We start from the raw sequence: 12,645 nt of genomic DNA, 5'->3' as shown, positions 1-12,645 counted from the left end.
TAGAAGAGGATTCTTTACTGTTAGGGCAGTGAGAATCTGGAATTGCTTGCCTGAGGAGGTGGTGATGGCGAACTCAGTCGAGGGGTTCAAGAGAGGCCTGGATGTCTTCCTGGAGCAGAACAATATTGTATCATACAATTATTAGGTTCTGTAGAAGGACGTAGATCTGGGGATTTATTATGATGGAATATAGGCTGAACTGGATGGACAAATGTCTTTTTTCGGCCTTACTAACTATGTTACTATGTTACTATGTTACTTGGTGGGTCAAAGTGCTCACCACACCTCTAGATAAGTTCCTTAGGGGGTCTACTTTCCAAAATGGTGTCATTTGTGGGGGGTTTCAATGTTTAGGCACATCAGTGGCTCTTCAAACACAACATGGCGTTCTATCTCAATTCCTGTCAATTTTGCTTTGAAAAGTCAAACGGCGCTCCTTCCCTTCCGAGCTCTCCCATCCGCCCAAACACTGGTTTACCCCCACATATGGGGTATCAGCGTACTCAGGACAAATTGTACAACAACTTTTGGGGTTGAATTTCTTCTCTTACCCTTGGAAAAATAAAAAATTGGGGGCGAAAAGATAATTTTTGTGAAAAAATATGATTTTTTATTTTTACGGTTCTACATTATAAACTTCTGTGAAGCACTTGTTGGGTCAAAGTGCTCACCACACCTCTAGATAAGTTCCTTAGGGGGTCTACTTTCCAAAATGGTGTCACTTGTGGGGGGTTTCAATGTTTAGCCACATCAGGGGCTCTCCAAACGAAACATGGCGTCCCATCTCAATTCCAGTCAATTTTGCATTGAAAAGTCAAATGGCACTCCTTCGCTTCCGAGCTCTGCCATGCGCCCAAACAGTGGTTTACCCCCACATGAGGGGTATTGGCATACTCAGGACAAATTGTACAACAATGTTTGGGGTCCATTTTCTCCTGTTACCCTTGGTAAAATAAAACAAATTGGAGCTGAATTAAATTTTTTGTGAAAAAAAGTTAAATGTTCATTTTTATTTAAACATTCAAAAAATTCCTGTGAAGCACCAGAAGGGTTAATAAACTTCTTGAATATGGTTTTGAGCACCTTGAGGGGTGTAGTTTTTAGAATGGTGTCACACTTGGGTATTTTCTATCATATAGACCCCTCAAAATGACTTCAAATGAGATGTGGTCCCTAAAATAAAATGGTGTTGTAGAAATGAGAAATTGCTGGTCAACTTTTAACCCTTATAACTCCCTAACAAAAAAAAATTTGGGTTCCAAAATTGTGCTGATGTAAAGTAGACATGTGGGAAATGTTACTTATTAAGTATTTTGTGTGACATAACTCTGTGATTTAATTGCATAAAAATTCAAAGTTGGAAAATTGCAAAATTTTCAGAATTTTTGCCAAATTTCCGTTTTTTTCACAAATAAACGCAGGTACTATCAAAGAATTTTTACCAATGTCATGAAGTACAGTATGTCACGAGAAAACCGTGTCAGAATCACCAGGATCCATTGAAGCGTTGCAGAGTTATAACCTCATAAAGGGACAGTGGTCAGAATTGTAAAAATTGGCCCGGTCATTAACGTGCAAACCACCCTTGGGGGTAAAGGGGTTGAGGGAGAATTAAACCTACCCCCCAAAAAACAGTATTATAGACACTAGACTTTCTGTGCCCCAAAATTTGAGAGATGGCACACACAGGACTGGCACTCAAGCAGAAATGCCAATATTAATCTCCCACTATTTTTTGGTTTCTGGGAGAATTATCAAGAAATCAGGCCCAGTATTACACACTACGCTTTCTGTGCCCCGAAATTTGAGAGAGATGTGACACACAGGACTGGCCCTCAAGCAGAAATGCCAATATTAATCTTGTTAGGGACTGGCGGAACGCACCAAGTATAGAAGATATGAAACTAGGTGCGTTCGCAGTCCGAGGTCCACCGTGCAGGTATAAACCCTATTGCTAGTAAGACGGACTATATGGCGGTACTATAAGTATACACGCATGGGTTAACTTCCCCCTGCGTGAAGGAAGCAATCCTGTTGCATCACAGGACCGCGGTACCGCACATAGAGCGCGAGCAAGAAGTCAGCGAACACAACCCCAACTAGGATTGAAGTCCGATTAGACACTTGCTGGCACAACACCGCAACTGGGTGTGTAAGGAAACTATTAAATAGTGTATAGAGGCACGAGAGTGCATTCGGCGCCGCACTGATGGACGCCACTAACCACCCAGGCTTGGGTAAGGAAAGCGCAGAGGAAGCGCATGGCGCCGTACTGGCAGACCCAGCAACTAGACGCTGTGATTTGTGTTACGTGCAGATGGCTAGTCGGGCGCTAGATAGCTACCATCATCCGCGAGCAGTCAACAACACTAGGGAGGGATACTTAGGAGCTTTCATCCATCGACATACATCCATCTACACACACACATCATATCAAGACAATACTAGCGCATGGCCGTGCGGTCATGCGCAGTTTAAATAGTTGCAGCACAGGAAGCAGCTACAGAAGTTTTGCCCTTTCAGGACCTGCCAAGAGGACCAATGGGATGTGCTGCAGTACCTGAGCATGTGACCCTCGATCTCCAACGGGAGATCTTGCCCTGGGCATGCTCAGTGTGTGCAAATAAGGACTTAGTCCCAGAGAAGCCCGCTCGCCGCAGATCAGTGCAGGGTACAACAGGAGAGCCAGAAAAGGCAGCAGTAACCATTTGCACAGAATCAGTCCCAGCAAGACGCTGGGAGCGATGCCTTTGCTAAGCAGAGCCCACTGCGGCCGAAGCAGAATGGGAGACCGCAGCAGACACGGATCGAAATTCCCCCTGTGCAGCAGAGGAAACTCGACTCCTAACAAATCTCCCACTATTTTTTGGTTTCTGGGAGAATTATCAAGAAATCAGGCCCAGTATTACACACCAGGCTTTCTGTGCCCCAAAAATTGAGAGAGATGGCACACACAGGACTGGCACTCAAGCAGAAATGCCAATATTAATCTCCCACTATTTTTTGGTTTCTGGGAGAATTATCAAGAAATCAGGCCCAGTATTACACACTAGGCTTTCTGTGCCCCAAAATTTGAGAGAGATGGCACACACAGGACTGGCACTCAAGCAGAAATGCCAATATTAATCTCCCACTATTTTTTGGTTTCTGGGAGAATTATCAAGAAATCAGGCCCAGTATTACACACTAGGCTTTCTGTGCCCCAAAATTTGAGAGAGATGGCACACACAGGACTGGCACTCAAGGAGAAATGCCAATATTAATCTCCCACTATTTTTTGGTTTCTGGGAGAATTATCAAGAAATCAGGCCCAGTATGTTAGGAGTCGAGTTTCCTCTGCTGCACAGGGGGAATCTCGATCCGTGTCTGCTGCGGTCTCCCATTCTGCTTCGGCCGCAGTGGGCTCTGCTCAGCGGAGGCGTCGCTCCCAGTGTCTTGCTGGGACTGATTCTGTGCAAAGGGTTACTGCTGCCTTTTCTGGCTCTCCTGTTGTACCCTGCACTGATCTGCGGCGAGCGGGCTTCTCTGGGACTAAGTCCTTATTTGCACACACTGAGCATGCCCAGGGCAAGATCTCCCGTTGGAGATCGAGGGTCACATGCTCAGGTACTGCAGCACATCCCATTGGTCCTTTTGGCAGGTCCTGAAAGGGCAAAGCTTCTGTAGCTGTTTCCTGTGCTGCAGCTATATAAACTGCGCATGACCGCACGGCCATGCGCTAGTATTGTCTAGATATAATGTGTGTGTGTAGATGGATGTATGTCGATGGATGAAAGCTCCTAAGTATCCCTCCCTAGTAGTGTTGAGCATTCCGATACCGCAAGTATCGGGTATCGGCCGATATTTGCGGTATCGGAATTCCGATACTGAATTCCGATACTTCCCGCGTATCGGATACCGGAATCGGAAGTTCCCAGAATTCAAATTGAACGCAGCAGCCAATGAGGAATGAATGAAAGTGTGGGCACATCCTGTTTAGCATGGTGGGCATGTAAGTACTGGCAAGGCTGGGATTGGCTGCTGAAATGATGTCACTCTGCACTATAAAAAAGCGCTGCCGCCATTTTGCGCTCACTCTGCTGTGATTTCAGTTAGGGACAGGACGCTGTGTTCTAACTGAGGGCCAGTCGAGCTAGCTAATTGCTTTATTTTCCTTTCCAAAGGCTAATTTAGCAAAACGCTGTGTGTTCTTCACTGTTCACCTTGCTCTTGCCTTGCAGCGCTGTTTTAACAGCGTTCTGCAAGGTCTCTGTGTGTGTGTGTGTGTGCAGCTCACTCTGTAGTCTGTGTGCAGCCATATACCCGGTTGTATTCAGCTCAGGGGGGGTTCACACTGCCTCACACAGTTGTTCTTTTTTGCTCTTAGTGCAGCCTGCTGCACATTTTTTCTCAAATTTCCTATTAGTGTTTTTCCACCAGTCTCCAGCTCTATTGTGGAAAAACACTACATAGGATAACCTAGAGGGGGGTTTTTGGGCCTTGCAGCGCCGTTTACGGCTGTCTGCACGGTCTCCGTGTGAGCCCAGCTCGCCCTGTAGTCTGTGTGCAGCCATAGCCGGTTGGATTCAGCTCAGGGTTCGTTACTGGCTCATACCTTGAGAAAAATTTTCCTTTTTTTCAAATAGTGCAGCCTGTTTAAAATTTGAAAAAAAAAATTCCTATTAGTGTCTTTCCACTCGTATCCAGCTAAATAGTGGAAAAACACTATATAGGATAACCTAGAGGAGGGTTTTTTGGCCTTGCAGCGCCGTTTACGGCTGTCTGCACGGTCTCCGTGTGAGCCCAGCTCGCCCTGTAGTCTGTGTGCAGCCATAGCCGGTTGGATTCAGCTCAGGGTTCGTTACTGGCTCATACCTTGAGAAAAATTTCCCTTTTTTTCAAATAGTGCAGCCTGTTTAAAATCTGAAAAAAAAAATTCCTATTAGTGTCTTTCCACTCGTATCCAGCTAAATAGTGGAAAAACACTATATAGGATAACCGAGAGGAGGGTTTTTTGGCCTTGCAGCGCCGTTTACGGCTGTCTGCACGGTCTCCGTGTGAGCCCAGCTCGCCCTGTAGTCTCTGTGCAGCCATAGCCGGTTGGATTCAGCTCAGGGTTCGTTACTGGCTCATACCTTGAGAAAAATTTTCCTTTTTTTCAAATAGTGCAGCCTGTTTAAAATTTGAAAAAAAAAATTCCTATTAGTGTCTTTCCACTCGTATCCAGCTAAATAGTGGAAAAACACTATATAGGATAACCTAGAGGAGGGTTTTTTGGCCTTGCAGCGCCGTTTACGGCTGTCTGCACGGTCTCTGTGTGAGCGCAGCTCGCCCTGTAGTCTGTGTGCAGCCATAGCCGGTTGGATTCAGCTCAGGGTGCGTTACTGCCTCATACCTTGAAAAACAATTTCCTTTTTTTCAAATAGTGCAGCCAGTTTAAAATTTGAAAAAAAAAATTCCTATTAGTGTCTTTCCACTCGTATCCAGCTAAATAGTGGAAAAACACTATATAGGATAACCGAGAGGAGGGTTTCTTGGCCTTGCAGCGCCGTTTACGGCTGTCTGCACGGTCTCCGTGTGATTTAAACTAGCTCTGTAGCCCGATCTGCACCAAAAAAAAGGTTAAGTTCACCAAACACAACTTACACTTGTGTAGGCCACATTTGCAAAATAATAAAGTTTAGTCCACAATTTACAACATTAGTGTTTCTTACACCTGTTAGGAGGAGCATTACAGGAATAAGCACACTAAGGCCTTAGTACTTTTCTGCTTATCTTTATCTGTCAACCAAGATGAAGAGGGCAGGGAGTAAGGCACGTGGGCGTGGGCGCGGAGCAGGGAGAGGAGCAGGGAGAGGACGTGGTGATTCTGTGCCTGCTGCGGGCGCCGGTGACTCGTCGTCACTCAGTTTCAGCAGGGAACAGTCCTTCATGCGCAGCTTTGTCGGAGAGCGCCGTGCACCGCTGCTGCGTGAAGACCAAATTGAAGCCGTTGTCGGGTGGATGGCAGCTAACGCCTCGGCATCGACTTCAGTTAGTGCCACATCCTCTCAGGCACAGAGCACTGGAGAGCAGCCATCTGTCTCTTCACCACCTGCCAAATTGGCCAGGCAGTCAGAGAGCCCAGGACAGGAGCCGTCTCTACTTCTGTTCTCTGAATCTCTTGGCTTGGAAACAGGGGGCCAGCCAAGCAGCATTGGAGAAATGGAAGAAGAGGCAGTGTGCAGTGATGCCCAACACCTTTTTCTCTCTGACTCTGAAGAGGCAGGTGGGCCAGTGCCTCCGGTGACCACAGCGCAGTACGCATCTGATGATGAAACTCAGGTGCCGCTTTCTCGTGCGTACTGTGCTGCTGAGACTACCCAGGAGGAGCAGTTGGTGGCAGAGGGTAGTGGAGATGATGAGGTCCTTGACCCATCGTGGCGTGAGGAACAGGAAGGTGGTGGGAGCAGCTCAGAGGAAGAGCTTCCTCTTACGGGCCAAAGAGGGAGAGGGAGGGGGAAGACTGCGGAGCCTGTAGCCTCCACTTTGGCACCCGTTAGGAGCCTGTCTCTTTCCAAAGCCAAAAAGGGCGCTCCCAAGACTTGCAGTGCCTGGTCCTTTTTTGACACAGTTGCAGATGACATTTATTTTGTCAAATGCAAGCTGTGTCATCATAAAGTAAAAAGAGGGAAAAATGTCAGCAACCTCAATACCACAAATATGTGGAAACATGTGCGGACCAGGCACGCGGTGGAGTTACAGAAACACACTGAAGATGTAGGCCAACCAACAGCAGCAGCTACCACCTCTTCAGCTCGTGTTGCCTCTTCCTCCAGCTCACGCACAGCTGGTTTGGCTTCCTCCCAGAGACCTTGTGTAATTCCACCCACAGCACCACCTTCCCAGTCATCCTCACACTCCCAGTCTACTCTACAGCCATCGGTAGTACAGGCATGGGAGAAAAGGCGGGCATTCTCGGCCAACCACCCCCGAGCACAGGCTCTGAATGCAGGCATTGCCAAACTGTTGTCCCTGGAAATGCTCTCGTTCAGGCTGGTGGAGACTGACAGCTTCCGTGACTTGATGGCATTGGCAGTCCCACAGTACAAGGTGCCCAGCCGCTTTTACTTCAGCAGGCAGGCTGTCCCTGCCCTGCACAGGCATGTTGAGGCAAACATAAAACATGCGCTACTGAACGCCGTCAGTAGCAAGGTCCACCTCACCACCGATGCGTGGACCAGTCAGCATGGACAGGGGCGATATGTTTCCCTCACTGCCCATTGGGTTAATGTTGTTGAGCCAGGTACAGATCGTGCGAGTGGCGCAGGACGTGTCCTGCCCACTCCAAGGATTGCAGGAATCCAGTCTGTACGCATCGACTCCTCCTCTTACACCAGTTCCTCTGATTCCTCTCTGCAGGATCCGTCACAGTCCACCCCCACATGGACCCGTGAACGTTTACCTATGACCGACATGAGCACAGCCGTGGCCAAACGTCAGCAGGCCGTCTTGAAACTAGTTTCATTGGGGCATCGAAGCCACACAGCGCAGGAGCTCTGGAATGCTATAAAGCAGGAGAGCGATGTGTGGTTACTGCCAGCGAATCTCCAGCCAGGCATGGTAGTGTGTGACAATGGCCGAAATCTGGTGGCAGCTTTGGCCCTTGGCAACCTCACTCACATCCCATGTCTGGCACATGTGCTCAATTTGGTTGTGCAGAGTTTTCTGAGGGACTATCCGGATCTTGATGCCCTGCTGCACAAGGTCCGCCTAGAGTGTGCTCACTTGCGGCGTTCCAGCTTGGCCAGATCCCGCATTGCTGCTCTGCAGCGCCGATTCCGCCTTCCGGAACACCGCATCATATGTGACCTACCTACCCGGTGGAATTCCACGTTACATATGTTGGAGCGGTTGTGTGAGCAGCAGCAAGCAGTTATGGAGTACCAGCTGCATCAGGCGCAAAGAAGTCGCAGTCAGCGCCGATCAGACTTCACAACCACAGAGTGGGCCACTATGAAGGACGTCTGCCAGGTTTTGCGTCCTTTTGATTATTCCACGCGGATGGCAAGTGCAGATGATGCACTAGTCAGCATGACTGTCCCCCTTATCTGCCTGCTTCAGCAAACTTTGCAAGGGTTAAGGGATGATGTGGTGGAAGAGGTGGAGGATGAGGAGTCACCTTTTCCATCAGCTTCTGGAGAGTCAGCGCCACGTGGTTCCTCACAAAGGGGTACGCAGGGGCCAATTTGTGAGGAGGATGAGGAGGAGTCAATGGAGGAGGAAGAGCTCCGTCCAGAGGAGGGAGCGACACAATTGTCCAGTGGTCAGTGTGTACAGCGAGGGTGGGGTGATGACGAGCGGGCAGAGATCATGTCTCAAGCAGGGGACAGCGTTTCTGGGCCGGTTGGCACTCTGCAGCACATGGTGGATTTCATGCTGCAGTGCCTGAGAAACGACCGCCGCATCAACCACATTCTCAACATGCCTGATTATTGGGTGTTCACCCTCCTCGATCCTCGCTACCGGGACAACGTCCAAAACCTCATCCCTGCGTTGACCCGGGAGCGTAAATTGCGGGAGTACCACGACACACTGGTGAATTCCATCATCTTCTCCTGTCCAACTGAGAGGAGTGCTGCTAGTGCTTTACAAAGCAGCTCAGTGCGTCGAGGCAGTGGGGGAGGCTCTGCCCAAAGAGGGAGCAGAAGCAGTGCCTCTGCCCAAGGCAAGCCCAGTATGGCACAACTCTGGCACACTTTTGTGTGCCCGCCCCAAATGTCTACACCATCACCGGCGGCTCCAGTCAGCAGGAGGCAACGGTTCCGTCAGATGGTGACAGACTACATGGCTTGCCCTCTTACTGTACTCCCAGACGGCTCTTCCCCGTTCAAGTTTTGGGTCTCTAAGCTGGATACATGGCCAGAGCTAAGCCAGTATGCATTGGAGGTGCTGGCTTGCCCTGCGGCTAGTGTCTTATCGGAACGTGTCTTTAGTGCCGCAGGTGGTGTACTAACAGACCGTCGCATGCGACTATCCTCCGATAACGTTGACCGGCTTACTTTCCTGAAAATGAACCAGGCCTGGATCTCGCAGGAATTTGCCACTCCTCTGCCTGATTAAGTAATTGGGTGTCATCCAGGTCTCCTGCTGTGTTCATCTTTCTACCACCTGAACTGCTATTCCTGGGCTCCAACACCGCCAGTTGCGGCTCAGAAGTGCAGGCTGCACAGTAAAAACATACGACCCAGTGTTATTGGGTTTCAGTAACGTCAGCTGATCCCCAGCTGTGTAGCCGGCAATGTGTCCTGCGACCGCCACGCTGGCACAACAACCTAAATGTAAGGGAACCTGTCCCCCCCCCCCCCCCGTCGTTTGTTACTGAAAGAGCCATCTTGTGCAGCAGTAATGCTGCACAAGGAAAAGGTAGCTCTTTTTTTTTAGCTCTTTGCACACGCAGAACTTAACACTTATAAAATGTGTTCACTGATACCGTTATACCGTCCCGGAGCTGGGACTTTCCTTCGTAATGTGACGCAGCACAGCCGTCATTCCTACCCCCTTGGTGCCATGCGCTGCCTCCTCAGCGTTGTTTTAAGCTGTCACGGAGCCTGCGCTGTTCTGTTATCCCTTGGGCATGCCCTATTTGCGCTGCCTGTCTTCTGACATAATTTGGTGTCAGGCTGGCTGCGCCTGTGCGGCCGCGGTGCCCGAGATCCCGCCTCGCAGTGTCTTCTGATTGAGTCACACTGCGGGCCTGGGATCCATGGGCATGCGCAGTGCATATCTTCCCCTCGGGCTCTCGCTCATTTCCCTCCGCCTTCTTTAGACTGTGCGCCGTCAGCTGATCCCTAGCATGCCACGGCCGTGACACCGCACAGTCTGAAGAAGAGGGAAGGAGGGGAGTGAGAGTCGAGGTTATGCACTGTGCATGCCCATGGTTCCAAGGCCCGCAGTGGGATTACGTTAGATGAGACTGCGAGGTGGGATCTGGAGCAGCGTGGACGCACAGGCACTGACAGCCTGACACCAAATTATGTCAGAAGACAGGCAGCGCTAATTGGGCATGGCCAAGGGCTAACAGAACAGCGCAGGCTCCGTGGCAGCTTAAAACAACGCTGAGGAGGCAGCGCACGGCATCAAGGGGATAGGAATGACAGCTGTGCTGTGTCCCATTACGAAGGAAATTCGCACCTCCGGAACGGTTTAACGGTATAAAGGGACACATTTTTAGTGTTTACTTCGGTGTTTGCAAGGAGCATAATTAAAAGAGCAACCTTTTCCTTTTGCATCCTTAGTGCTGCACAACATGGCTCTTTCAGCTACAAACGTCTTGGGGGGGGGGGTTAAAGGTTTCCTTTCAACTTGCTCCAATCAGGCTTCGGCCTACACTCTGTTCCTCTGCTCCTCCTGCTGTCCCTGGGCTCTAACACCGCCAGTTGGTGCCTGGAAGTGCTGTGTGCACAGTCAACAGTCGCTCCTCTGTTATTGGGGTTCAGTAACGTCAGCTGATCCCCAGCTGTGTGTGCGGCAATACCTCCAATCTGCTCCTCCTGCTGTCCCTGGGCTCTAACACCGCCAGTTGGTGCCTGGAAGTGCTGTGTGCACAGTCAACAGTCGCTCCTCTGTTATTGGGGTTCAGTAACGTCAGCTGATCCCCAGCTGTGTGTGCGGCAATACCTCCAATCTGCTCCTCCTGCTGTCCCTGGGCTCTAACACCGCCAGTTGGTGCCTGGAAGTGCTGTGTGCACAGTCAACAGTCGCTCCTCTGTTATTGGGGTTCAGTAACGTCAGCTGATCCCCAGCTGTGTATCCGGCAACGTGTCATGCGACCGCCACGCTGGCACAACTAAAATGTAAGGGGACCTGTCCCCCCCCCCCCTAGGCGTTTGTTACTGAAAGAGCCACCATGTGCAGCACTAATACTGCACAAGGGAAAGGTCGCTCTTGAAATTATGCTCCTTGCAAACGCTGAACTACACACTCATGTAATGTGTCCCCTCACACCGTCCAACCGTCCTGGAGGTGGGACTTTCCTTTGTAATGTGACGCAGCACAGCCGTCATTGCTACCCCCTTGGCACCGTGCGCTGCCTCCTTAGCGTTGTTTGATTCCGTCATGGACCCTGCGCTGTTATGTTATCCCTTGGCCATGCACAGTTTGCGCTGCCCGTCCTCTGACATCATTTGTTGTCGTCCTGGCTGCGCCTGTGCGTCCACGCTGCCCGAAATCACACCTCGCAGTGTCGTCTAATGTGATCCCACAGTGGGCCTGGTATCCATGGCCATGCGCAGTGCATATACTAGCCTCTCACTCCCCTTCTTCACGCTTCTTCAGACTAGGCGGCGTCAGCTGATCCCTAATAGCATGCCACGGCCGTGACGCCGCACAGTCTGAAGAAGCAGGAAGGAGGTGAGTGAGAGGCGATGATATGCACTGCGCATGCCCATGGATCCCTGGCCCGCAGTGGGACTACATTAGATGACACTGCAAGGTTGGATCTCGGGCAGCTTGGACGCACAGGCACTGCCAGCCTGACACCTACATGATGTCAGAAGACGGGCACCGCTAACTGTGCATGGCCAAGGGATAACATTACAGTGCGGGCTCCGTGACAGAACCAAACAACGTTGAGGAGGTGGTGCCCGGCACCAAGGGGGTTGGAATGACGGCTGTGCTGTGTCACATTACAAAGGAAAGTCCCACTTCCGGGATGGTTTGACGGTGTGAGGGGACACATTATATGAGTGTGTACTTCAGCGTTTGCAAGGAGCATAATTTTCGGAGCCACCATTTTCCATGTGCAGTATTACTGCTGTACAAGATGGCTCTTTCAGCAACAAATGCCTGGGGGGGGGGGTTAAAGGTTCCCTTTCAACTTGCTCCACTGCAGGCTTCGGCCTACACTCTGCTCCTCTTTGATTCCCTGGGTTTCAACACTGTCAGTTGCCACCTGGAAGTGTTGTCTACACAGAAAAAAACACTAGGTGATGTGTCAGTGGGGTTCAGCACCGCCAGCTGTTCCCCTGCTGTGTAGTCGGCAACGTGTCCAGCACAAGCCACGCTGGCACAACAGAACAAAAGCTGCCACCAGTGCAGGCTTCGGCCTACACTCTGCTCCTCTCCTCCTCCTGCTGACCCTGGGCTCAAACACCGCTAGTTTTTGCCCGGAAGTGCTAGCTGCACAGAGAAAAACACCAGCCAATGTGTTAGTGGGGTTCAGCAACGCCAGCTGTTCCCCTGCTGTGTAGCCGGCAACGTGACCTGCAAACGCCATGCAGGCACAGGAACTGAAATTAAAAGGGAACCTGGCCCCACCCCCCCAGGTGTTTCTATGTATAACAGCCACCTAGTACAGCAGTACTGCTGCATTTGTACAAGGTGGCTGACTTTTTCTCCTTGCCCACGTGGAACTCAACACGTACAAAATGTGTCTCATTGAGACCATTCCACTGTCCCTGAGGTGTGACTTTCCTTTGTAATGATACGCAGCACCCCCCTTGGTAGCGTTTCCCGTCTTTTGTCATCATGGTTAGCTGGCTGCGCCTGTGCATCCGCCCTGCTAGAAACAACGCCCCTCGTTGTCATATTTATTTTGTCAGCGAGGGTGTGGTTGATGGGCACGAGCAGTGCATATGTTCGCCTGTCTTAACTCATCTCCTTCCGCCTTCTTCAGACTGTGCGGCC

General features: G+C 50.4%; 1 long non-coding RNA gene across 1 annotated transcript in view; it reads left to right on the top strand.

Annotated features, from left to right (window-relative positions):
• LOC138658397 (uncharacterized) overlaps window positions 1–12,645 on the top strand; it is a 158,216-nt gene that overhangs the window by 109,994 nt on the left and 35,577 nt on the right. The window lies entirely within an intron of this gene.

Source organism: Ranitomeya imitator, chromosome 1, assembly GCF_032444005.1.
Source record: "Ranitomeya imitator isolate aRanImi1 chromosome 1, aRanImi1.pri, whole genome shotgun sequence".
In the NCBI taxonomy this organism is placed as follows: Eukaryota; Metazoa; Chordata; class Amphibia; order Anura; family Dendrobatidae; genus Ranitomeya; species Ranitomeya imitator.
This window is presented reverse-complemented; position numbering and strand designations above follow the sequence as displayed.